General features: G+C 38.9%; 1 long non-coding RNA gene across 1 annotated transcript; it reads right to left on the bottom strand.

The window, feature by feature from the left end:
* Positions 1-2,466: 2,466 nt before the first annotated feature.
* Positions 2,467-23,187, bottom strand: LOC118640081. The gene is made up of 3 exons (XR_004961331.1): positions 23,045-23,187; positions 3,517-3,581; positions 2,467-2,840 (listed from the first exon to the last, which is right to left on the bottom strand). It is a non-coding gene; the product is annotated as an uncharacterized LOC118640081 (long non-coding RNA).
* Positions 23,188-24,191: the final 1,004 nt, after the last annotated feature.

Raw genomic sequence — 24,191 nt, forward strand, 5'->3', positions numbered from 1 at the left:
GAATGGACTTGGGGAAGAAGTCAGTGAAGACAGATTTCACACTCTAAACTGAGTCTGAAGTGCCTGCAGGAACACCCCCACCAGAAAAGCCCAGTAAGTAGTTGAAACTGTGGGTTTTGCTCTAAGGAGACATATCTGGACTAAAACTACACACTTGGGAGGGCCTAACATGGCAGATGGTAACTAAAGACCTGGAGGTAACTGAGATCATTCAAAGCAACAGGGTAAAGTGGGAAGAGAAAGGGGCTTAAACAGAGCCCTGATGAACATGATGTTTACGGAATATTTGTCACCATCAGTCATGTTTTCTAACTTCATATGTAGCAAATAGACACCCTTTCATTCTGTCAGTCATTCATTCAACAAGCACTTACTGATGACTTACTGTGTGTTAATTACAAAGTACTCAGTGCAAATGCATAAGGCATGAGCCCTTTCCTTGAAGAGCTACAACAGAGGAATACTATAATAGAGTCATATACCAAGAGCCACCTACATTCTTTCTGGAGGAGATGCAAAGAAATTGATGAGACGGGTTCATATTGGAAATGCGTAAACTGGGCCTTGCATAATCAAAGGGTGGAAAATATTAGAAGAAATTCAACTTCTGTACGTTATGCAGTATAGCTACTTAAATGCTAACAGTGTGATAGACCCAAAGTATGCTGAGAAGAAACAGAACAAAAAGAGTAAACTTGGGAACAATGAAATGCCAGTGGGTGGGAGGGTCATCAAGAAAGCATGTAAGAAGACAGGGAGCAAGGAGCCTTCACTGGAGCAGAGGGTCTCATTAACCAGACACAGAGTTGGAAAGAGGAGTTTGGGGACGTTTCCTTAGTGTGTATCATGGGGATAAAGCATCCAGTTTGGGAAACTAGAGAAAACATATTTGCCAAGGTTCTTCAGTTGCAACTAATGGAAAGAAATTGAAGGTACCTTAAGAAAAAAGTAGGGTCAACAGTGTTTGTTAAATGAATAATGGGGTATTATAGAATTAAAAAAAGAAAGAAATAGGATAGAGCTGGGTCTTAGGATGGGATTGGAAGTATGAACTGGGAACCAGTCAGGTTCCAGGCTGGACTCCATGTCCCTATCTTTCTATTCTCTGCCTGTCTGCTTCAAACTTCTTTCTTTGCTAACCAAATTTCTCTGCTTTGCAGGCCACGTGCCAGAATGTGAGTGCACAACACTTGACATGCGGGACCTTTTGCTCCACACAGCATTTATTACATTGTTCTTAAAATTAGATTCCAAATTAGAAGGCAAGAAAATGCAGCAGGATCTCTGAATCAGCTGTCCACCAGGGCACCATGGTGACAGGGCACATGCAGCGTAGACATGGGCAAAGGAGCGGCTTGTGAGTTGGACAAAGAACCTCAAGGTGTCCGGGAGACTGCTTTTGAGGCTTTGCCCTGAGACCAGGTTTATGCATGAGACCTGTCACAACAGGCATCATTTACTTCAAGAACAGAAGACTAGGAAACAACTGAGCTACAGGATTCAGTCAGGGGGAAGTAGAAGGAGAAAACAATGTATTAAGTTTAGCAAAGTTTGCCCCTGAAATCATGGTGGACCTATAATTGGTCTACCCATAATTATTTGCCTTGGGGAGACCAGTTTACTGTAACCTAAACGGCAGGACCAGGATTAGGGTGAGGCGAGTAAGACAGGGTCATGCAAGTGCAAGATACTAAACTGTGTTTATTTAAAATTTGGATCTTTTGTTCATTGTTTAATTTTGTGTTATTTTTTATTTATTTTTTTTTTATCCTCACCCGAGGACATTTTTCCATTTTTTGTTCAGGTAGAGCGGGAGGGAGAGAGAGGAACAGAGAGAGAGAGGGAAACATCGATGTGAAAGGGACACATCGAGTGGCTGCCACGCGCACAACCGACCAGGGCCGGGGACAAACTGCAACCGAGGTACATGCCCTTAGCGGGAACCGAACCCGGGCAGGCTGACGCTCTAACCGCTGAGCCAAACCGGCCAGGGCAATTTTGTGTTATTTTAAAATATTACATCGAGATAGGATTTCTCTCATTACTGAGATTTGGGTTGCTTTCTTAATTTTGCACCTCTGGCAAGTGCCACGTTGACCCCACCCTCGTTTCCTATTTCCCGAAACAGCTGAAAAAGCATTGATGATTTGAATAACACCCTGCATGGAGAGAATTTTGAAAAAACTTTAAAAAGTCAACTTAAGGGTTGTTAGTGAAGATTACAACCAACAGAAACAATTTAAAGCGAGGAAAATTTTAATCCCATGGCAATGAAAGAAGGCAGTGGTAAATATAAAGGAATTTTGTTTGGATATGGCTCTGGGGTTTTTCAGAAAGAAGTAAACTGATTTAGCATCTATACAGAAAACACAAAAATAATCTACATATATATATATATATATTAGGATATATATATATATATATATATATATATATATATAGAACTAAAAAGTAAATTTAGCAACATTGTAGGACACAAAGTGTGATGGGTTTGATTGTGTCTCCTAAAAATATATGTTCTGTACCTGTGAATGTGATCTTATTTGGAAATAGGATCTTTGCAGATGTAATCGAGTTCAAATGAGGCCACCTGACATTAGGGTGAGCCCTAAATCCAGTGATCAGTGTCCTTACAGGAAGGGGAATATTTGAACGCAGAAACTCACAGAGAGGAAATTATCAGTGTGCCAAAATAAGCAGAAATTGGAATAATGCAGCGATGAGCCGAAGAATGCCAAGGACCGCAGGCAACCAGGACGAACTGGGAGAGAGGTACGGACACATTCTCCCTCTGAGTGACGAGGAACCAGTCCTGCGCACTTTGCTTTGGGAACTTGAGCCTTCAGAAAGATGAGAGAATAAATTTATCTTGTTTTAAGTCACCCAGTTTGTGCAGCCCTAGAAAACTAATACACAAAGGACGATATACAAAAATTATGTGTGTTTCTAAACAGTAGCAATAATCAGCTGAACACTGAAATCATTTAATCCATTTCAAATAGCTTCAAAAATACGAAATATTTAGTAATAAATCTAACCAAGTATGTGCAAAAATTTATACACTAAAAATACATAACATTGCTAACAGACAGACCTTAAAGAAAGCTGAAGTCAATGAAGAGATAAGCTGTGTACATGGATCAAAAGACTCAATGTTACTAAAAAGGCATTTCTCTCCAAATTGATCTATACTTATATCTGATAGAGGAATTTTATTCAGAATGTATAAAGAAGTCTTAAAATTCAATATTAAGAAAACAATCTATTAATAAAAAGTGCAAAATATTGGAATGCATAGTTCACCAAAGAAAATATACATGTCAAATAAGCACATGAAAAGAAGCTCAGTAGTATTTTGAGTCACTAAGGAAATTTAAATTAACATAATCCGAGAAAAATTCCATGAAGTGCTTAGAACTTCATAAGCTGACTCTAAAATTTATGTGAAAATGCAAAGGGCCTAAGACAGAATAAACAATTTTTAAAAATAAAAGTAATTTAGAGAAATTACACTACCTGATTTAAAATTCTGCCACAAAGGTACAGTAATCAGTCAGTAAGGTACTGGCATAAGGACAATCCTATAGATCAATAGAACAGAATTAGACCTACACATACATTATCAACTGATTTTCACTGATGAGACCAAGAAATTTATATGGGGATATAAACCTTTACAATAGTAATAGCCTTCAAAAGTCAAAAAGTAGTAGAAAAGTTAGACATCATATGCACAAACAATAAAAACAACAACAATAAAACAGTTACTTGCATTATATACAAAAATTATCTACAAATGTTATTAGACACAAAAATATAAGCTAAAACTGTAACATAAAACAAGAAAAAGTCTTCGCAATCTTAAGTTAGGCAAACATTTAGCATATAGGACTACCAAAAATAAATAAATAAAGAAGTATAAATCATCCAAAAGAAAAATTGATAATTTGAAATTTATCAAAACTTAAAACTTCCGCCTTTAAAAATGCACTAAGAAAATTAACAGACATGACACATAATGGGAGAAATTTTTGGAAAACTTATATCTGACAAAGGAATTTCATTCATAATGTATAAAGAAGTCTTAAAATTCAATATTAAGAAAACAATCTATTAATAAAAAGTGCAAAATACTGGAATGCATAGTTTACCAAAGAAAATATACATGTCAAGTAAGCACATGAAAAGAGGCTCAGTAGTATTTTGAGTCACTAAGGAAATTTAAATTAAAGTCATAATGATATACTACTATACACCACAAAATGGCTAAAATCTAAAAGACTGACAATATCAAGTAGTGGCAAGGGTGCAGAACAATTAAAATGCTTATACTTTGCTGATGAAAATACAAAATGGTACAGCCACTTTAGAAAACAGTTTGGCTGTTTCTCATAAAATTAAGCACACACTTACATGCAAAAGTTTATAGTGATTTTATTCTTAATTATAAACTCTGGAAACAACACACACACTCATCAACTAGTGAACTGATAAACAAATTATTTTACTTCCATACACCATTCACCAAAAAAAAATACCATTCACCAAAAAAAAGGGGGGGAGGGACAATTACTGGTATATGAAAAAAACATGAATAAATCTAAAAAGCATTAAGTTCAGTGAAAGATGCCAGATTTTATTTATATAACATTCTGGAAATGATAAAACTAAAGTTATAGAGATCAGAACACTGGGGATCGAATTAGAGGCAGGAGTTTCACTTCAAAGGAGAATAAGGAAGCTTTTATAGGTAGTGGGCATGTTCTATAAATGTGAAGAAGAAAACTGCCTCAGGCCAGTTAAAGAACAACCAGAAATCAGGAAGCAAAACAATTCTTGAAGCTCACTCAGGCTCAAGATTAGTTTATTCTCTAAATGGATTAAGTGAAAAGACTTCCTAATGTATGGAGCATCATGTGAGTCTTCAAAAGCTAGTTGCAAAAAAAAAAAAAAAAAAAAAAAAACTGGGGTAAGGAGGAAGATGGCAGCGGGCAAGACCGGAGGGAGAGTGAGTGTGTGAGAGAGTGTGAGTGGACATGAAGGTGGACGACCAAACCCGAGCAGTGCAGAGACGCGGAGCAGAAGGTTCCTGTGCTGTGGACAGAGCAGCCGGCTAATGCGGTAAGCGGCCCTTCAGGGCACTTTTCCCTGCACGCAAGGAGGTCCCACCATTTTGGAAGATCCTGAGTCTTCCCTGGGAGGAGGCAGTGGGAGCGGCTAGGGCCCAGCAACCTGAGCCCTCCAGTGCACCTGGCACCATCGGACCAGTGGACACTCTGTGTCAACACAGACCAGTGCACAGTAGTGGAGCTGCCAAGGTACCAGTCACAGTAGCTGCTGACAGCCAGGAGCCCAGCACATCCCCCATAGTAGCAGCCCAGTCAGAGTCCAGATATAACCCCAGCAACAGAGGCTGGGGAGCAGACATCCATCCCCAGGCAACAGAAACACAGACCAGCAGCTGAGACCCATCCCCAAAAAGGACAGCAAAACTGAGCAGGAGTTGAGCCGGATGGGGCAGCAGCACTCCCCAGCAAACAGCAGCACGACCTGGGGCTCCACAGAGGCCTGTGCAGTTTAGTAGCCCACAAGAGCAGTGGGAAGCCAGAGCCCTAGAGAGAATGGTATGGTACAATCCAGCTGTCCACCTATGGGACCTCCAGGGTGTGGGGGCACCAGAGAGGCCTGTGTGACCCAGCAGGAACTGTGTGATCCAGTTACCCATGGGACCTGCAGGGTGCTGAAGCACCAGAGAGGCCTGTGTGACCCAGCATCCCATAACATAGGCATAGAGCTGGGTCTCCAAAGGGACTGTGTGATCCAGCTGTGCACAAGATAGGCTTAGAGAATGTGAAAAATGGAGGCGGAGTGAATAGATGCTACGTAGATGATCTCCCAGGACCAAACGGGAATAATAACTAAAATAAAGACAAATCCTCAGAAAAAAGCAACAGAAAAGCAGCAGGACAGGACCATATAACCAGGGACACTGGGAGAAATTGGGGATGAGTGAGAGGGTGGCAGGCTGGGAGCCCACGGATAGCAGCAGTCTTAGCTGCGAGCAGTGCCCTTGGGAAATAAAGACCAAACCCGCTCCACAGCGCAGAGAGCCGGGTCAGACCAATAAAATAGCCACAGTCACCTGGGGGCTACAGCAGAGGGAGGGCAGACTGGGCTGGGACTCTGTGGGGACACCCCAGACACTCAGAGATTTTGCTGAGTTGTGGCCACAAAGGACGGTGGCCAGTGTGCTCCATCCCAGAACTGGGGGAAAGCAGCAACCCACATCTACCCCTCAGAGATTAAGCGTTTCCCAGGTGAGGAAAAGAAATGCAAATTGAGGCTCATTAACAACCAGCATCTACACCACCCTCTGGAAATCCTCTTAGGCAGAACACTAGGGCCACATTCCAAGGCACTGAGTAACTGAGACTACTAGCCTCCAGGAGAAAGCTAGAGGATAACTGAACCTTTCCTGGGCTTGCAAATGTACCCGGGAAAGTAAAACTTGACAGTGGTGTTTAACAAGGGCCAACCCAGGCCCATCCAAATCCAGTAGAGGGACCCACAAACAGCAGGATGCCAACATCCACAGGGAAATTTTGGGGAAATCCAAAACCTACTGAGATAACCAAAATGGTGAAACAAAGAAACAAATCCCAAATGAAAAAAAAAAAAAAGAGAACTCTATTGAAGATAAATGAAATGCAGTTAAGGAAATTAGTAGAGGTAGAGTTCAGAGCCATGATCTTGAGGAAGATCAACAGCATGAGTAAGGACATAAGCACCATGAGTAAAGGTAGAGAAACATTGAAAACCAACCAAGTGGAAATGAAGAATGACATAGCAGATATTAAGAACACATTGGAAGGACTAACCAGCAGAGTAGAGGAAGCTGAGGACTGGATAAGTGAATAAGAAGACAGGGTAGAGAAAATCAACCAATCAGAAAACCAAAACAAAAAAACAATTAAAAAAACTGGAGAATAGCTTAAGAGAACTGTGAGACAACTGGACACGTAATAACATTCACATCAAAGGAGTTCCAAATGAGGAAGAAAATGGGCAAGGCTTACAGAATATATTTGAAGAAATAGTGACAGAAACCTTTCCTAACATAGTAAAGGAAGAGGGCATGCAAGTTAAAGAAGCACAGAGAGCCCCAAGTAAGAAGAACACAAACAGGCCCACACCAAGAAGAATAGTAATTAAAATGCCAAACATTAAAGACAAAGAGAGAATCCTAAAGGTAGCAAGAGATAAGCAACAGGTTATGTACAAAGAAAACCCCGTAAGGCTGTCAGGTGACTTCTCAACAGAAACACTACAGGCCAGAAGGGAGTGGCATGAAGTAATCAAGATCATGAAAAACAAGGATCTGAATCCAAGACTACTCTACCCAGCAAGGCTATCATTCAAAATAGAAGGTCAGATAAAGAAGTTTCTAGACGAAAAAAAAAAAAAAAAAAGCTAAGGGAATATATTAACACTAAATCAGCACTGCAAGATATGCTAAAAGGATAGCTGTAAGTAGTAGAAGAAATAGGAAGAAAAAGAGAACCACACTAAACAAAAATGGCAACAAATAAGTACATATCAATTATCAACTTAAATGTGGTTTGAATGCTCCGATAAAAAGACACAGAGTAGCTGATTGAATAAGAAAACATGACTCACATATATGTTATTTACAAGAGAGCCACCTCACAACAGAAGATTCACACAGGTTGAAAGTGAAGGGATGGAAAAAAGTTTTCCAAGCAAACGGAAAAAAATAAAAATAAAAAAGCTGGGGTAGCAATACTCATATCTGATAAAGTAGAATTCAAAATGAAGACCACAACTAGAGACAAAGAAGGCCACTACATAATATTGAAAGGGTCTATTCAACAAGTAGATATAACTTTGGTAAACATATATGCACCCAAAATAGGAGCACCAGCATATATTAAAAATCTTTTGGAGGACTGCAAAGAAGTCATCAACAGCAATACAATCATAGCAGGCGACTTCAACACTCCACTGACATCACTGGATTGATCTTCTAGACAAAAAATTAACAAAGAAACACAGACTGAAGCTCTAGATCAAATGGATTTAATAGATATCTACAGAGAATTACATTCCAAAACTGCAGAATTCATATTCTTCTCAAGTGCACATGGGATATTCTCAAAGATAGACCACATGTTAGGGCACAAAATAAGTCTCTACAAGTTCAAGAAAATTGAAATTATATCAAGCATCTTCTCAGATTACAATGGCATGAACCTAGAAATCAATTGCATCAAGAACATGCAGAGACATTTGAAAATATGAAGGCTGCCCTGGCTGGTTGGGCTCAGTGGTTAGAGCGTCGGCCTGAAGTCCGAAGAGACCCGGGTTCAGTTCCCGCTAAGGGCACATAGCTTGGCTGCAGTTTGTCCCTGGCCCTGGTTGGGTCGTGTGGGTGGCAACCACTCGATCTGTCCCTTTCACATCGATGTTTCTCTCTCTCTCTCTCTCCCTCCCACTCTATCTGAACAAAATATGGAAAAATGTCCTCGGGTGAGGATAAAAAAAAAAAAAAGAAAGAAAATATAAAGGCTAAATGGCATGTTATTGAACAATGAATGGGTTACCATGGAGATGAAGGAAGTAATTAAAAACTTCCTAGAAACCAATGAAAATGAACACACAACAACACAAAATCTATGGGATACAGTGAAAGCAGTTCTGAGAAGGAAGTTCATAGCACTACAGGCCTACCTCCAGAAACAAGAAAAATTTCTAAAACACTATCTAACCTCAAAACTTAAAGAACTAGAGAGCAAGCAAAATAAAAACCCCACAGTAAGTAGAAGAAAAGAAATAGTAAAGATCAGAGCAGAAATAAATGACATGGAGACCACCCCCCCAACAACAACAAAAAACAATCTCTTCTTTGAAGAGATACACAATATTGATGGACCCTTAGCTAGACTCACGAAGAAATAAAAAGAGAGAATGCAAATACACAAAAGAACAAAAAGAAATAACGGACACCACAGAAATACAAAGGATCATTAACAAACACTGTGAACATTTATACGGCAACAAATTCGACATTCTAAGCAAAATGGACAAATTTATAGAAACACATAGTCTCCCAAAACTGAACGGAGAAGAGATAGAAAACTTGAACTGACCAATAACAACAAAAGAAATTGAATATGTAATCAAGACTTTCCCAGCAAACAAAAGCCTAGGCCCAGATGACTTCACTGGGAAATTTGATGGAACATTCAAAGAACTATTATCCATTCTCCTCAGATTATTTCAAAATATTCAAGAAGGAGAAAGACTTCCCAACTTATTTTATGATGCCAGCATAATACTATTTACAAAACCAGAAAAAGACACTACAAAAAAGAAAAACTACAGGCCAATATCCCTGATGAACATAGATGCCAATATCCTGAACAAATACTAGCAAATCAAATCCAGCAATACATCAAAAAAAGTATTCACAATGACCAAGTGAAATTCATCCCAGGAATGCAAGGCTGGTACAATTCACAAATCAATAAACGTGATACACCACATAAACAAAATAAAGAATAAAAACCACATGATCATACCAATAGATGCCAAAAAAGCCTTTGACAAAATCCACCATCTATTTCTGATATAAATGGTCAGCAATGTGGGAATAGAGGGATCATATCTTGACATACTAAAGACCATATATGAAAGAATTACAGGCAACATCATACTCAATGGGCAAAAACTAAAAGCATTTCCCATAAGTACAAGAAAAAGACAAGGATGCCCACTTTCACCACTCTTATTTAACATAGTACTGGAAGTCCTAGCCACAGCAATCAGACAGGAAGAAAAAATAAAAGATATCCAAATTAAACAGAAGAAAGTGATGCTGTCATTATTAAAGATGACATGATGCTATAAGAAGAAAACCCCAAAGACTCCATCAAAAATTTACTAGACTTAATAAATGAATTTGGAAAAGTAGCAGGATACAAAATTAATCTCAACTAATCGATGGCATTCTTATACACCAATGATGAACTCACAAAAAGAGAAATTAAAAACACAATCTCATTTACCATCGCAGCAAAAAAATTAAGATACCTAGGAATAAACTTAACCAAAGAAATAAAGAACCTATTTGTAGAAAACTACAGGTTATTGAAAAAAGAAATAGAGGAAAACATAAAGAAGCGGAAGCACATACCTTGTTCATGGATTGGAAGAATTAACATCATGAAAATGTCCATATTACCTACCCAAAGCAATCTATAGATTCAATGCAATCCCCATCAACATACCAAGGACATACATCACAGAACTAGAACAAATACTTCAAAAGTTCATATGGAACCAAAAAAGACCCCGAATATCCACAGCAATCATGAAAAAGAAGAACAAAGTTGGAGGATTCACATTACCAGATTTCAGGTTATACTACAAAGCCATTGTAATCAAAACAGCCTGGTACTGGCACAAGAACAGGCAGATAGATCAATGGAACTGAATAGAGAACCCAGAAATGAACCCAAGACAATAAGCTCAATTAATATTTGACAAAGCTGGCAAGAGCAAACAGTGGAGGAAAGATAGCCTCTTTAATAAATGGTGTTGGGAAAATTGGACCACTACATGCAAAAAAAATGAAACTAGACCATCAACTTACACCCTACACAAGAATAAACTCAAAATGGATAAAAGACTTCAATGTGACTCATGAATCCATAAAAATCCTAGAAGAAACTGTAGGCAACAAAATTTCAGACATCATACACAGCAGAATTTTCACTGATACATCACCTAAGGCAACAGAAACAAAGGAGAAAATAAACACATGGGATTATATCAACTCAAAAGCTTCTGCACAGCAAAAGAAACAATCATCAAAATGGAAAGGCAACCCACTGTATGGGAAAGCATAGCTGCCATGATATATCAGATAAGGGGTTAATTTCCAATATATATAAAGTGCTCATACAACTCAACAAAAGGAAGACAAAGAATCCAATTAAAAATGGGCAGAGGAAGTAAATACACACCTCTCCGAACAGGAAACACAAATAGCTAAAAGACATATGAAGAAATGCTCAACATCACTAATCATCAGGGAGATGCAAATTAAAACAGTAATGAAGTATCACCTCACACCTGTCAGAATGGCCGCCATCACCAAATCATCAAAGAACAAGTGTGGGTGAGGGTGTGGAGAAAAGGGGACCCTTGTACACTGCTGGTGGGAATGCAGACTGGTGCAGCCACTATGGAAAACAATATCGTGTTACCTCAAAAAATTAAAAATTGAACTTCCATTTGACCCAGTGATCCCACTTCTAGGAATATACCCTATGAAGCCTGAAACACCAGTCAGAAAGGATATGTGTACCTCCGTGTTCATAGCAGCACTATTTACAATAGCTAAGATCTGGACACAGCCCAAATGTCCATCAGTAGACAAATGGATAAAAAAGCTGTGGTACATATACACAATGGAGTACTATGCAGCTGTAAGAAAGAAAGATCTCTTACCTTTGAGACGAAATGGAGGAACCTGGAGAGTATTATCCTAAGTGAAACAAGCCAAGAAGAGAAAGACAAATATCACATGATCTCAGTTATTCTTTGAATATAATGAACACAACAGTCTGAGGAATGGGTAGTCCCAGAGATGTGGAAGTGTGGTACAGACTGACAATCCTCTGAAGAACGGGTGTGGTGGGAGAGATAAACCACAGAACTTATATGCATGTATGCATGAACAATGGACATGGACAACAAAGTTGGGTAGAGGGTGGGGAGTGTGGGAGAGGGTGGTATCTGTGGGGGGGAAAGGAACAACATGTGTAACAAAAATAAATTAATGTTTTAAAAAAGCATGTTGCCTCAGGATGGGGCTCAAATTAGACCTAAACCAAAAATGCTTAGAATGCTTCTAACAAACCTTAAAACCAATCCTACGCCATGATCAAATTGACTCCAAGTAATTCGTTGTTAAGGAAATACAGCAAAATCCATCATTTGGCAAGGTAAAATTTGAAAGGTTTGGAATTTTAAAAAAAAAGTTACCAGTAATGCACCGTCCACTCGTGTTTACAGCAGTTTTATTCACAATAGCTCAAGATGGAAGCAACACAGGTATCCATCTTTTGGTGAAAGAAAAAACAATTGTAGCATAGACATACAAAGGAATAGTATTCAACCTTAAAAAGGAAAAGAAGTCTGCAACATGGATTAATTTTGAGAACATTATACTAATGAACTAAGTCAGTCACAAAATGTCAAATTTCATTTATATGACATACTTAGTTAGTGTAGTCAAATTCATAAAAACAGAAAGTAAAGTAGAATAATGGTTGCCAGGGTCTGGAATGAGGAGGAAATAGGAAATTATTTTTAATGGGAATAAATTTTAAATTTTAAAAGATAATAGTTCTAGAGACTGTTTGCATATGATGTTATATAGTGAAATACACACTTAGTGAATAAAATGATAAATTTTATTTGATTTGTATTTTAACACAATTTAAAATTTCTTTCTTTTAAAAACTGGCATGTAAAAAATCAAAAAAATATATTTAAACTAGAGGTAAGTCAATCAATAAAAACAGATCCAACTGATACAGACAATAGAATTAGCTATTATAAGTGTTTTATATATATTTACTATGTCCAGGAGGGTTCAAAAAAACACTATCATAATGAGTAGAAAAACAGAAGATATTAAAAAGACCTAAATTCAAATTTTAGAATTGAAATGAACATACCTGAAATGAAAAAATACATTGAATGAGATTAACAGCAGATTAGACATTGCAAAAGAAAAGATTCATGATCCTAAATACATAGCAGTAAAAACAACTCTGAAACACAGAAAAAAAATTGAATAAAATGAACAGTTCATCAGTGTACAGTGAAACAATATCATAGGTCTAACATATGTGTAATTGAAGTCCCAGGAAAAAAAGGGCATAGGAGATACAAAAATTATTTGAAGAATTAATAGTGAAAATTTTTCCAGATTTGCTGAAAACAACAAACACAAAAATAACAAAACTTAAATATGTTTAAGTAGAATAAAATGAATAAAACCATTCCAAGACATATCATAATAAATTGTTTAAATTTTATTCCAGTGATAAATAGAAATATCTTAAAGGCAGCCAAACTAATAAGACATATAGAGGAACAAAGATAAAATTGATAACAGACTTTTTTTTTCTTTATTGATTGTAGAGAGAGAGGAAGTGAGAGGGAGAGAGATAGAAACATTGAGGAGAGAGAATATCAATTGTCTGCATCCTGCATGCCCCTAACTGAGGATTGGGCCCACAACTTGGGCATGTGTCCTGACCAGGAATTGAACCAGCAACCTCTTGGTGCATGGGTTGACGCTCAACCAGTGAGCCACACCAGCTGGATGACATAAATTCTTTAAGCAGAATGAAAATAATAGAGATAGAAATTTTTCCCTATACAAAGAAATGAAGGACAGGAAATGGTTAAACATGTGTATAAATGCTTAAAAAGAACACATTTGAAAATAATTTTCTAAATTTATTTAAATGATAATTTACTCTTTAGAGTAAAAATAGAAATTTGTTTTAGGGGTTTATTACATTTGTGTAAGTAAGTTGTATAAATAGCAAAAGGACAAATAACAGGAGGAGAAATAGAAGTTTACTGTTCTAAAGGTCTCATAGAAGGAGAAAAAAGGGCAGCGGAGTGAATGGAAGTTGAACGGATCATCTCCCAGGTCCAAACTTGGATTACAATGAAAATAAAGACAAATCGTCAGGAAGGGGCAACTGAAAGGCAGCTTGGAGAGCCACATAACCAGGGACACTGACTCAATCTTGGTAGGCTTGCGAGGACGCGGGGGGGGGGGGGGGGGGCGGAGCCCATCGTCCTCAGCGGCCTGGGCTGGGACCTGCTGCAGCCTCAGCTGGGACAAGCGGCCTTGGCTGGGACCTGTGCCCTTGGCTGGGACGTACAGCCTTGGCTGGGACGTACAGCCTTGGCTGGGACCTGCAGCCTTGGCTGGAACCTACAGCCCCGGATAGGACCTGCACCCTCGGCTGGGACCTGCACCCTCAGCTGGGACCTGTGGAGGCCTTGGCTGGAACCTGCAGTCTTTGCTGGGTCCTGCAACCTCTGCTGGGTGCTACACCCTCAGCTGGAGCTGCCACAGCCTCGGCCACCCTTAGCTGGCAGAGGTGCCCTCAAGTTAAAGTTCCAGGTAGCTCCACAGCACAGAGCCCAGACAGAGGCTAAATTGGCAGCAGCCACTCACCTTGACCTCCAGCAGAGAGAGGGCAGACTGGACTGGAACTGTGTGGGGACACTCGGGATTTGGAGGGCACTCAGAGCTTTTGCTGAGTGCAGCCATGCAGGACTGAGGTCATCTTACTCCTTCCCAGGGCCCTGGGGAGAGGCAGAAGCCCCTCCCTTGGAAATTTAATCCCAACAGGTGGCCATTGAAATGCTAATGGGGGCCCATTAACAACCAACATCTGCCCCACCCTCAGGAAATCCTCTTACACTGAGCACCTGAGGCAGTTTTTCAGGCAACTCAGAAACCAAGGTTCTTCAGGAGACCACTACTAATAGCCTCCAGGCGAAAAAGCTAGAGGTTAACAATCATTCCCTGTGTTAGCAACTCTGACCAGGAAAGTTAAGACTTGACAGTGGTGTTTAAAGTGGGTCCTTCCTGCCTCATTCAAACCCAGTAGAGAGAGCCACAAACAGCATAACACCAACACCCACAGGGAAAATTTGGCAGGCCCCAAAGCCCACTGTGATAGCCAAAATGGTGAAATACAGAAACAAAAGCCAGATGAAATAACAAGAGACCTCTACCAAACATGAGATAAATGAGGTGCAGTTAATCAAGTTAACAGAACTAGAATTCAGAGCCATGATCTTAAGGAATCTCAACAGCATGTGTTAAGGACATGAGCACCATGAGTAAAGACATAGAAATGCTGAAAATTAACCAGTTGCAAATTAAAAACCACCAAGAAAAAATGAAGAATGATATATCAGAAATAAAGAACACATTGGAGAGTCTAAATAGCAAAGTAGAAGAAGCTGAGGACAGGATCAGTGAATTAGAAGATAGGGTAGAAAAATTCAACCAATCAGAATACCAAAAGGAAAAACATAATTAAAAAAGAGGAAAACAGCCCTGGCCAGTTTGGCTCAGCGGTTAGAGCGTAAGCCTGCGGTCCGGAGAGACCCGGGTTCGGTTCCCGCTAAGGGCACATACTTCGGTTGCAGTTTGTCCCCGGCCCTGGTTGGTCGTGCGGGTGGCAGCCACTCGATGTGTCCCTTCACGTCGATGTTTCTCTCTCTCTCTCCCTCCCACTCTATCTGTACAAAATATGGAAAAATATCCTCAGGTGAGGATAAAAGAAAAAAAAACAAAAAACAGGAAAACAGCTTAAGAGAACTGTGAGACAACTGGAAACAGAATAACAGTTGGATCATAGGAGTCCCCAAAGAAGAAAAAAATGAGCAAGGGTTAGAGAATATACTTAAAGAAATAGTGACAGAAAACTAGCTTAATTTGGGGAAGGAAGAAGTCATTCAAGTTCAAGAAGCACAGAGAGGCCCAAGTAAGAAGAACCCAAACAGGCCCACACTAAGATACATAGTAACAGAAGTGCCAAAAATTCAAGACAAGGAGAGAATTCTAAAAGCAGCAAGAGAGAAGCAACAGGTTACCTACAAAGAAAACCCCATAAGGATCTCAGCTGATTTCTCACAAGAAACACTACAGGCCAGAAGGGGATGGCATGAGGTAATTAATCAAAGTCATGAAAAACAAGGACCTGAATCCAAGACTACTCTACCAGCAAGGGCTATCATTCAAAATAAAAGGTCAAATAAAGAGCTTCTCAGACAAAAAAAAAAAAAAAAAAAAAGGCTAAGGGAATACATTGGCACCAAACCAGCACTGCAAGAAATGTTAAAAGGACTGCTGTAATCAGCAAGAGAAATAGGAAGAAAAATATCACCACACTAGACAAAAATGGAAATAAATAAGTACACATCAATAATCTCCTTGAATGTAAATAGATTGAATGCTCCCATAAAAAGGCACAGAGAAGCTGATAGGATAATAAAGCATGACTCATCTATATGTTGTTTACAAGAGACCCACCTCAGAACAAAAGACTCACATAGGTTGAAAGTGAAGAGATGGAAACAAATCTTCCAAGCAAACGGAAAGGAAAAAAAAAGCTGGGGTAGCAATACTCATATCTGATAAAGTAGAATTCAAAACAAAGGCCATAACTAGAGACAAAGAAGGCCACTACATAATATTGAAAGTATCTATCCAACAGAAAGATATAACCTTGATAAACATATATGCACCCAATATAGAAGCACCAAAATATATTAAAAATCTTCTGGGGAACTTCAAAGGAGAAATCGACAGCAATGCAATCATAGCAGGGGACTTCACCAGCCCACTGATATCACTGGCTAGATCCTCTAGATAAAATTAGCACAAAAACAGAGACTCTAAATGAAGCACTAGAGCAAATAGATTTAATAGATATCTACAGAGAATTACACCCCAAAACTATAGAATCCACATTTTTCTCAAGTTCACAAGGGACATTCTCAAAGATAGACCACATGTTAGGACACAAAATAAGTCTCTACAAGTTCAAGAAGACTGAAATCATATCAAGCATCTTCTCAGATCACAATGGCATGAAACTAGAAATCAATTGCACAAGAACATGCAAAGACATTTGTAAACATGGAAGCTAAATAGCATGTTATTAAACAATGAATGGGCTACCAAGGAGATCAAGGAAGAAATTTAAAAGTTCCTAGAAACCAATGAAAATGAGGACACAACAACACAAAATCTATCGGATGCAGCGAAAGCAGTTCTGAGAGGGAGGTTCATAGCACTACAGGCCTACCTCAAAAAACAAGAAAAATCTCGAAAAGACTAACTAACCTCACAACTTAAAGAACTAGAGAGAAAACAAAAAGAAAACCCCAGAGCAAGTAGAAGGAAGGAAATAGTAAAGATCAGAGAAGAAATAAATGACATAGCATCCAAAAAAAAAAAAAAAACAATTCAAAAAATCAATGAAACAAAGAGCTGGTTTTTCAAAAAGATAAACAAGATTTATGGACCCTTACCTAGATGCACCAAGAAACAAAGAGAAAGAACCCAAATACACAAAATCAGAAATGAAAGAGAACTAACAACTGAGACCACAGAAATACAAAAGATTGTTAACAAAAACTATGAACAATTATATGGCAACAAACTCGACAATCTAGCGAAATGGACAAATTTTTAGAAACACATAGTGTCCCAAAACTGGACCAGGAAGAGATAGAAAACTTGAACAGACCAATAACAACAGACGAAATTAAATACTGTATGTAATCAAGACTCTCCCAGCAAACAAAAGCCCAGGCCCGGATGGCTTCACGGGAGAGTTTTTCTGAACATTCAAAGAACTAACATCCATTCTTCTCAAACTATTTCAAAAAATTCAAGAAGAAGGAAGACTTCCAAACTCATTTTATGAAGCCAGCATAATTCGAATTACAAAACCTGAAAAAGACACTACAAAGAAAGAAAACTACAGGCCAATATCCCTGATGAAAATAGATGGCAAAATCCTGAATAAATACCAGCAAATCGGATCCAGCAATACACCAAAAAATTATTCACCAAGACCAAGTGGGATTCATCCCAGGGATGCCAGGCTTGTAAAATATTCACAAATCAATAAGCGTGATATACCACATAAATAAAATGAAGAATAAAAACCACAGGATCATATCAATAAATGTCAAAAAAGCCTTTGACAAAATCCAGCACCCATTTCTGATAAAAATGCTCAGCAATGTGGGAATAGAGGGATCATATCAATAAAGGCCATATATGAAAGACCTACAGCCAACATCATACTCAATGGGCAAAAACTAAAAGCATTTCCCTTAAGAACAGGAACAAGACAGGGATGCCTCTCTGAAGAGGACATACAAATGGATAAGAGACATATGAAAAAATGCTCATCATCACTAATCATCAGAGAGATGCAAATTAAAACAACAAGGTATCACCTCACACCTGTCAGAATGGCCGCCATCAACAAATCATCAAACAACAAGTGTTGGCGAGGGTGTGGAGCAAAGTGGACTCTTGTACACTGTAGGTGGGAATGCAGACTGGTGCAGCCACTGTGGAAAACACTATGGTGTTACCACAGAAAATGAAAAATTGAACTTCCATTTGACCCAGTGATCTCACTTCTAGGAATATACCCTAAGAAGCCTGAAACACCAATCAGAAAGAATATATGTACCCCCATGTTCATTGCAGCACTATTTATAAGATCTGGAAACAGCCCAAGTGTCCATCAGTAGACGAATGGATAAAAAAGCAGTGGTACATATGCACAATGGAGTAATATGCAGCTGTAAGAAAGAAAGATCTCTTATCCTTTGAGACAACATGGAGGGACCTGGAAAGTATTATCCTAAGCAAAACAAGCCAAACAGAGAAAGACAAATATCATATAATCTCACTTATTTGTGGAATATAATGAACCTAATAGTCTGAGGAATGGGGTAGTCCCAGAGATGTGGAAGTAGGGTACAGACTGACAATCCCCAGAAATGGGGGTGGTGGGGGAGAGATAAACCATGGAACTTATATGCATGTATGCATGAACAATGGACATGGACAACAAAGCTGGGAACAGGGCAGGGAGGGAGGGAGAGGGGGCAATCAGTGGGGGAAAAAGGAGAAACGTGTAACAAAAATAAATTAATTAATTAATATAAAAAAAGAATAAAGGTCTTTCATTACACATACAGTACTTAAGTGTATTTTACCATAAAATTAATAAACTAAATATTGAATTAAAATAAACTCTGGAGTTGGGAATGCAGACTGGTGCAGCCACTATGGAAAACAATATGGTGTTTCCTCAAAAAATTAAAAATTTAACTGCCATTTGAGCCAGTGATCTCACTTCTAGGATTATGTCCTAAGAAACCTGAAACACTAATCAGAAAAAATTTATGCACCGCTCTGTTCATAGCAGGACTATTTGCAATAGCTAAGATCTGGAAACAGCGCGAGTCTTCATCAGTAGATGAGTGGATAAAAAAGCTGTAGTACATATACACAATGGAATACTATGCAGCTATAAAGAAGAAAGATCTCTCATCTTTTGAGATGACATGGAGGGACCTGGAGAGTATTATGCTAAGTGAAATAAGCCAATCAGAGAAAGACAAATACCAAATGATCTCACTTATTTATGGAATACAATGAACAAACTAAGCTGACAAACAAAATAGATCCAGAGACATGGAAGTAGGAAACAGAATGACAAACCTCAGAGGAAAGGGGCATGGAAGATGAAGAAAGAAAAACCGAAGAACTGATATACATATATGCACAACCAACGAACACAGACAACAGTTTGATGAAGGCAGGGACATAAGGGTAAGGGGACGGGAGCAGTGAGGGGGGTGTCAATGGGGGAAAAGAGGAGGGACATATGTAATAATTTCAGCAATAAAGATAAATTCAAAAAATAAACTCTGGAAAAACTACTAGAAAAAGAAGTTTAGATAAAGAGTCAATAATTAATTTAAAATGGAATAAAAAGGATAATTAATCAAGAAAGAAGACTATAAAAGAAATAAAACTATTGAAGAGATGGAATGAATAGAGAACAAAAGCAAGATGGTAGACTGAAACTTTAAAAATTAAAATTGGGCCCTGGCCGGTGTGCTCAGTGGTTAGAGCATCAGTTTCCACTAAGGGCAGGTACCTGGTTGCAGTTTGTCCCCGGCCCCCGTTGGGGTGGGTGGGAGGACACCAGTCAATGTGTCTCTCTCCCATCGATATTTCTCTCTCTCTCTTCCTGCCTCTCTCCCTTCTGCTCTGTCTAAAGATAAATGCAAAACTGTCCTCAACTGAGGATAAAAACTAAAATTAAAGTAAAATTGGGGGTGTAAATATATGGATGTGGATGTACAGTCCAATGTTCCACCAATGCAAAAAAAATTAAATAAAAGTTCAGTTAACTAAACAAGCTAATTAATATACGTAGCTTTTCAGGAGGAAACCACAGCATGCATGTTTAATTGTGTCTTTTAACTTCTTGGTTTTGGCTTTTGTTCACTTAAAAACAATGATATAAATCTAAATGGTTAACTGTAATTGTAAGATTATGCCTTCTGTATTTTATGGTGTGCAAAATTTAGCATAAGAGAAAATAAATACAAGAACGACAAATATATATACATATATGATGTACACTGTAAAATTATTCCACTTTGGTGTATGTTTAAAATTTTCCCATAATAAAATGTTGGCAAATCCATTTCAAGTAAATTCAAATAATACGAAGTTCAAGACAGGTAAAAATCATCTATGTGATGGTGATCAGAACAGTGGTCACTCTTGGGGGTGTGGTCTAGGAGAGAGTTTTCTTGGGTGCTTTTGGGGGTTCTATAAATGTTCTATATCTTGATTTTGGTAGTCTTCACATGAGCACATGCCCACATGTGTGAAAACTAATCACTAGATTTTTACACATTACAGTATGTGAATTATTCCTCACTTTAAACGAATTCTACCAGATGAGTTCAGAGGTCACTAATGGCTTTAGAAAAACATTATTTTTCTTTACTTGTAAAAATACATGGGATGGCAGATTCTTTCTTCAGTTCATTATGAAAGAATGATCAAATGTAAACAATTAGTGACAGATTGAATTTTATATTTTAGAGTGTTCGTGTCTAAATTTTTCAGAATGCTTTAGTTTCACAGGTTCAAGCTGGCACACGAGGCTTTCAGCGCCATTGGAATTTAGATTTCTGTGACCGCCCCTTATATGTATGTTACTCCCGGACATTTGTGCTTCACCATCACATCAACAACATGAAGTCTAGAAGCTCGTTTATTGTCTTGAAGTACCTTCCTGCTTCCCTCTCCTGATTGTTTTATTTTTGTCAAACTACTACTAATCTTATTGTTACATACTTGAAAAATCACCTTTGAGTTTCCTTGTCTAACTCACTAGGGTTTTTAAATCCTCTTTGATATCTCTGAGATGTGTCCTTTGGCCACCATCCTTGGAGCTTACTGGAATGAACCGCCACTTGTGTTCTGGGGCCATCTTCACCTGGCTAACACAGCACCACCAGATAAACCTGCCCTCTGTGTGGTGACGCTCCCCAGTCCCACTCACTAAGGCAACATTAGGGTGTCCTGTGCTGTCACCATCCACTTTTCCTACCTAATCTTCCAGCAGTTCCCGACATGTCCCAGCACTCAGCTGGCACTGATAGCTAATTAAATGCACTCTTCATATTCCATTCTCTAAAGCTTTGCTCAAGTTTGATCCTTGCCCAAAATGTCCCTCCTTTTATTATATCTGAATATCACACATCTTTAAGACAAAGATGGACATTCATCTTCCTGAGATATTTCTGGAAACAACAAAAAAAAAACTTTCTCTTTGAAATGCTTTATTATTATTTTTCTTCATCCAAGTATATATTTCTATTTATCAGTAGATAGAGTGGGAGGAGGGGAGAGAGAGAGAGAGGGAGAGAGAGAGAAAGAGAGAGAGAGAGAGACTTGTTGACTCCCACACCACCCGACCAGGACCAGGGACAAACCGCAATTGAGGTATATGCCCTTGACCAGAATCGAACCCAGGACTCATTGGTCTGTGGGTCAATGCTCCAAAACTGGCCAGGGCAAAATGCTTTCTTTTTTTAGTACTCACCTGAGGCTATTTTTAAATTAATTTTAGAGAGAGAGGAAGGGAGAGAGAGAGAGAAACATTGATGTGACAGAGAAACATCGATGGGTTGTCTCCCATATGCAACCTGACTGGGGATGTAACCCACAACCTTTTGGTGTATGGGACAATGCTCCAGCCAACTGAGCCACATGGCCAGGCCACTGACATACATTTATAGTTATATGTATCATTGACTTGGCAGTAATTCTAAACCACATTTCTCTGTTCTTCAACATTTTTACATGTTCACATTTTATGTCCATAGATCTAGAGGAAACTCTTTGAGGACAAGAACCATGCGAAGATTCTGAGTGTTTATGAGATAAACTGGGGAATATTTTGTGAGGGGGATGATTCACATGTGGCACGTCAACTATGCAATGGCAGAACGATTGTGAAATGATTTGTGCCTCTCAGAAAAACCTGATTCACGTATTGTATCTCTAAACAACATGTTTAAAACTATTATGTGTGTTCCTTTAATGCTAGGACATGAAGACTTCACGTTATCATTTTTCAGAGGCATTCAGGATGCGTGGTATTTTAACTCAATTTTTTAAAAAAGGGGGGGAGTTAGAAGACTTGGGTTACAGTCTTGCTTCTGCTGCTAGCTGGCTGTGTGGTCTTAGATCAGTCCCCTTAATCTCCTCTTCTACATCAGCATAAAGAGAAATTTGGATTAGATGAGTCCTAACTCTCCTCAAATTCTAAAGTTATATTGGCATCTGCCTTCTATTTATCTTGTAAACTTTATACTACTCTCACTCCAGTAAGAAATCGGGTTAGGCAAAGAAGCTTACATCTATTGAGCACCTATATCATCTTGATTAATTGTCACAGTCCTCTGAACTGGCTATTGTCATATGGGCTTTGAGGGTTTGAGGGATTTGACCAAGTTCCCGCAGCTATAGGAAGACAGAGTTGATCCTCAGTTTCCAAGTGATGAACTCTAAAGTCAAGTCTTTTTCTACTTACTCAAGCGGCTCAATTAAGATTGTTTAAAAATGAATTAATAGATGAATTAATCAAAAACATTCACCAAGATAAATTTTGACATACATCCACATTTCATGTAAATAATAGTCTTGTTATATAATTATTTTATTTTTACAATTCTTACCTATATTAGAATTATAATAGTTTACATTGGTATAACCTTTTACGATCCACCCTCATTATCTCATGACTCTCCGCTCTTCAGGTGGGAACAATAGATATTATCTCACCGTTCTGTAAGAGGTGGCGGCAAGGCCTGGAGAGGTCAAGCAGGTCTCCGTAAACCCGGGTAGCTGGTTCACACCAGCAGAGTCAAGTGGTTAAGGCTTTGGGCTTTAGAGTTCTACAGTCCTGATTTCAGATGGCAGCTCTCTCCCTTACCTGTGTAAAAGTGGTGAGTTACTTAACTTCTTCTCTAGGAAATGCAGCTGCAGAAGTACTTACCTCATATGATTTTTAAGAAGATTAAATGAGAAAATGTAAGGCATTTGCATGTATGTCTATTATATCTATTATACTGTAACAAATATTAACTCACCAATGGCAGAACTCCAACATCTAAGTCAAAGTTGTATGTTTCTACCTCAAACGTCCCTGCATACCCTACTCTGAGTACTTCATAAACTTTGATATTTCTAATAATCTCCTCTGGGTAAGATTTAAGACACAGCTTTATACTCAATGCAATACTATAGTAGGGCATATTATAGTTCACCAAAGGGGTTATTAATGACCTACCCTCAGAAAAGGGTATACTTTTGAGTTATTTTCCAGAAAGAGTGGTGGTTGTGTTGCTGTTCAAATTGGGTCCTTGCAGTGTCGTGAGAAAAGCATTTCGGGACCATGCATGGGAGGATGAGATGCAGCAATAAGATTTAGTAAAGCTGGAGCAAACTCAAGTAACTGTTCCCAGTTGTCCAGAGACCGTAGACATTCATGGCCAGGTGGCTTTGCTCCCTCCCACTGTGGACGAAGTCAGGCCTTGTCGTCCTCAGGCCCAGAAAGTCTGTGCCATTGGACCTCCCGTAACCAATCCATGTCTTAGATCTCCCAGGGTTCTGTGTCCCTTATCCAATCAGATCCTTTTCCCACTCTGGGCCCCTCCCCTTTATGGTTGCCATCTTGGCTCCTACTGCGCATGAGCCCTGCAGAGGAATTTGTTTATTGTTTGTTCCTCCCCCATAGTCTGGGCCAGTGGACAGGTTGTAGGCTGCAGGTGAGAAAGCCAGTCCTTCCTCTGTGCAGGGGCACAACAGGTGTTCATCCCACTGGCTGGGCAATGCTGTGATCCCCTGGGGTGTGGGAGGCTGTGGCTTCTGACCTGACATTTGTTCCCTTCTATTTTATTAATAATATCTGGCTACACACTAACAGTCC

Source organism: Molossus molossus, unplaced genomic scaffold, assembly GCF_014108415.1.
Source record: "Molossus molossus isolate mMolMol1 unplaced genomic scaffold, mMolMol1.p scaffold_m16_p_22, whole genome shotgun sequence".
Lineage (NCBI taxonomy): Eukaryota > Metazoa > Chordata > Mammalia > Chiroptera > Molossidae > Molossus > Molossus molossus.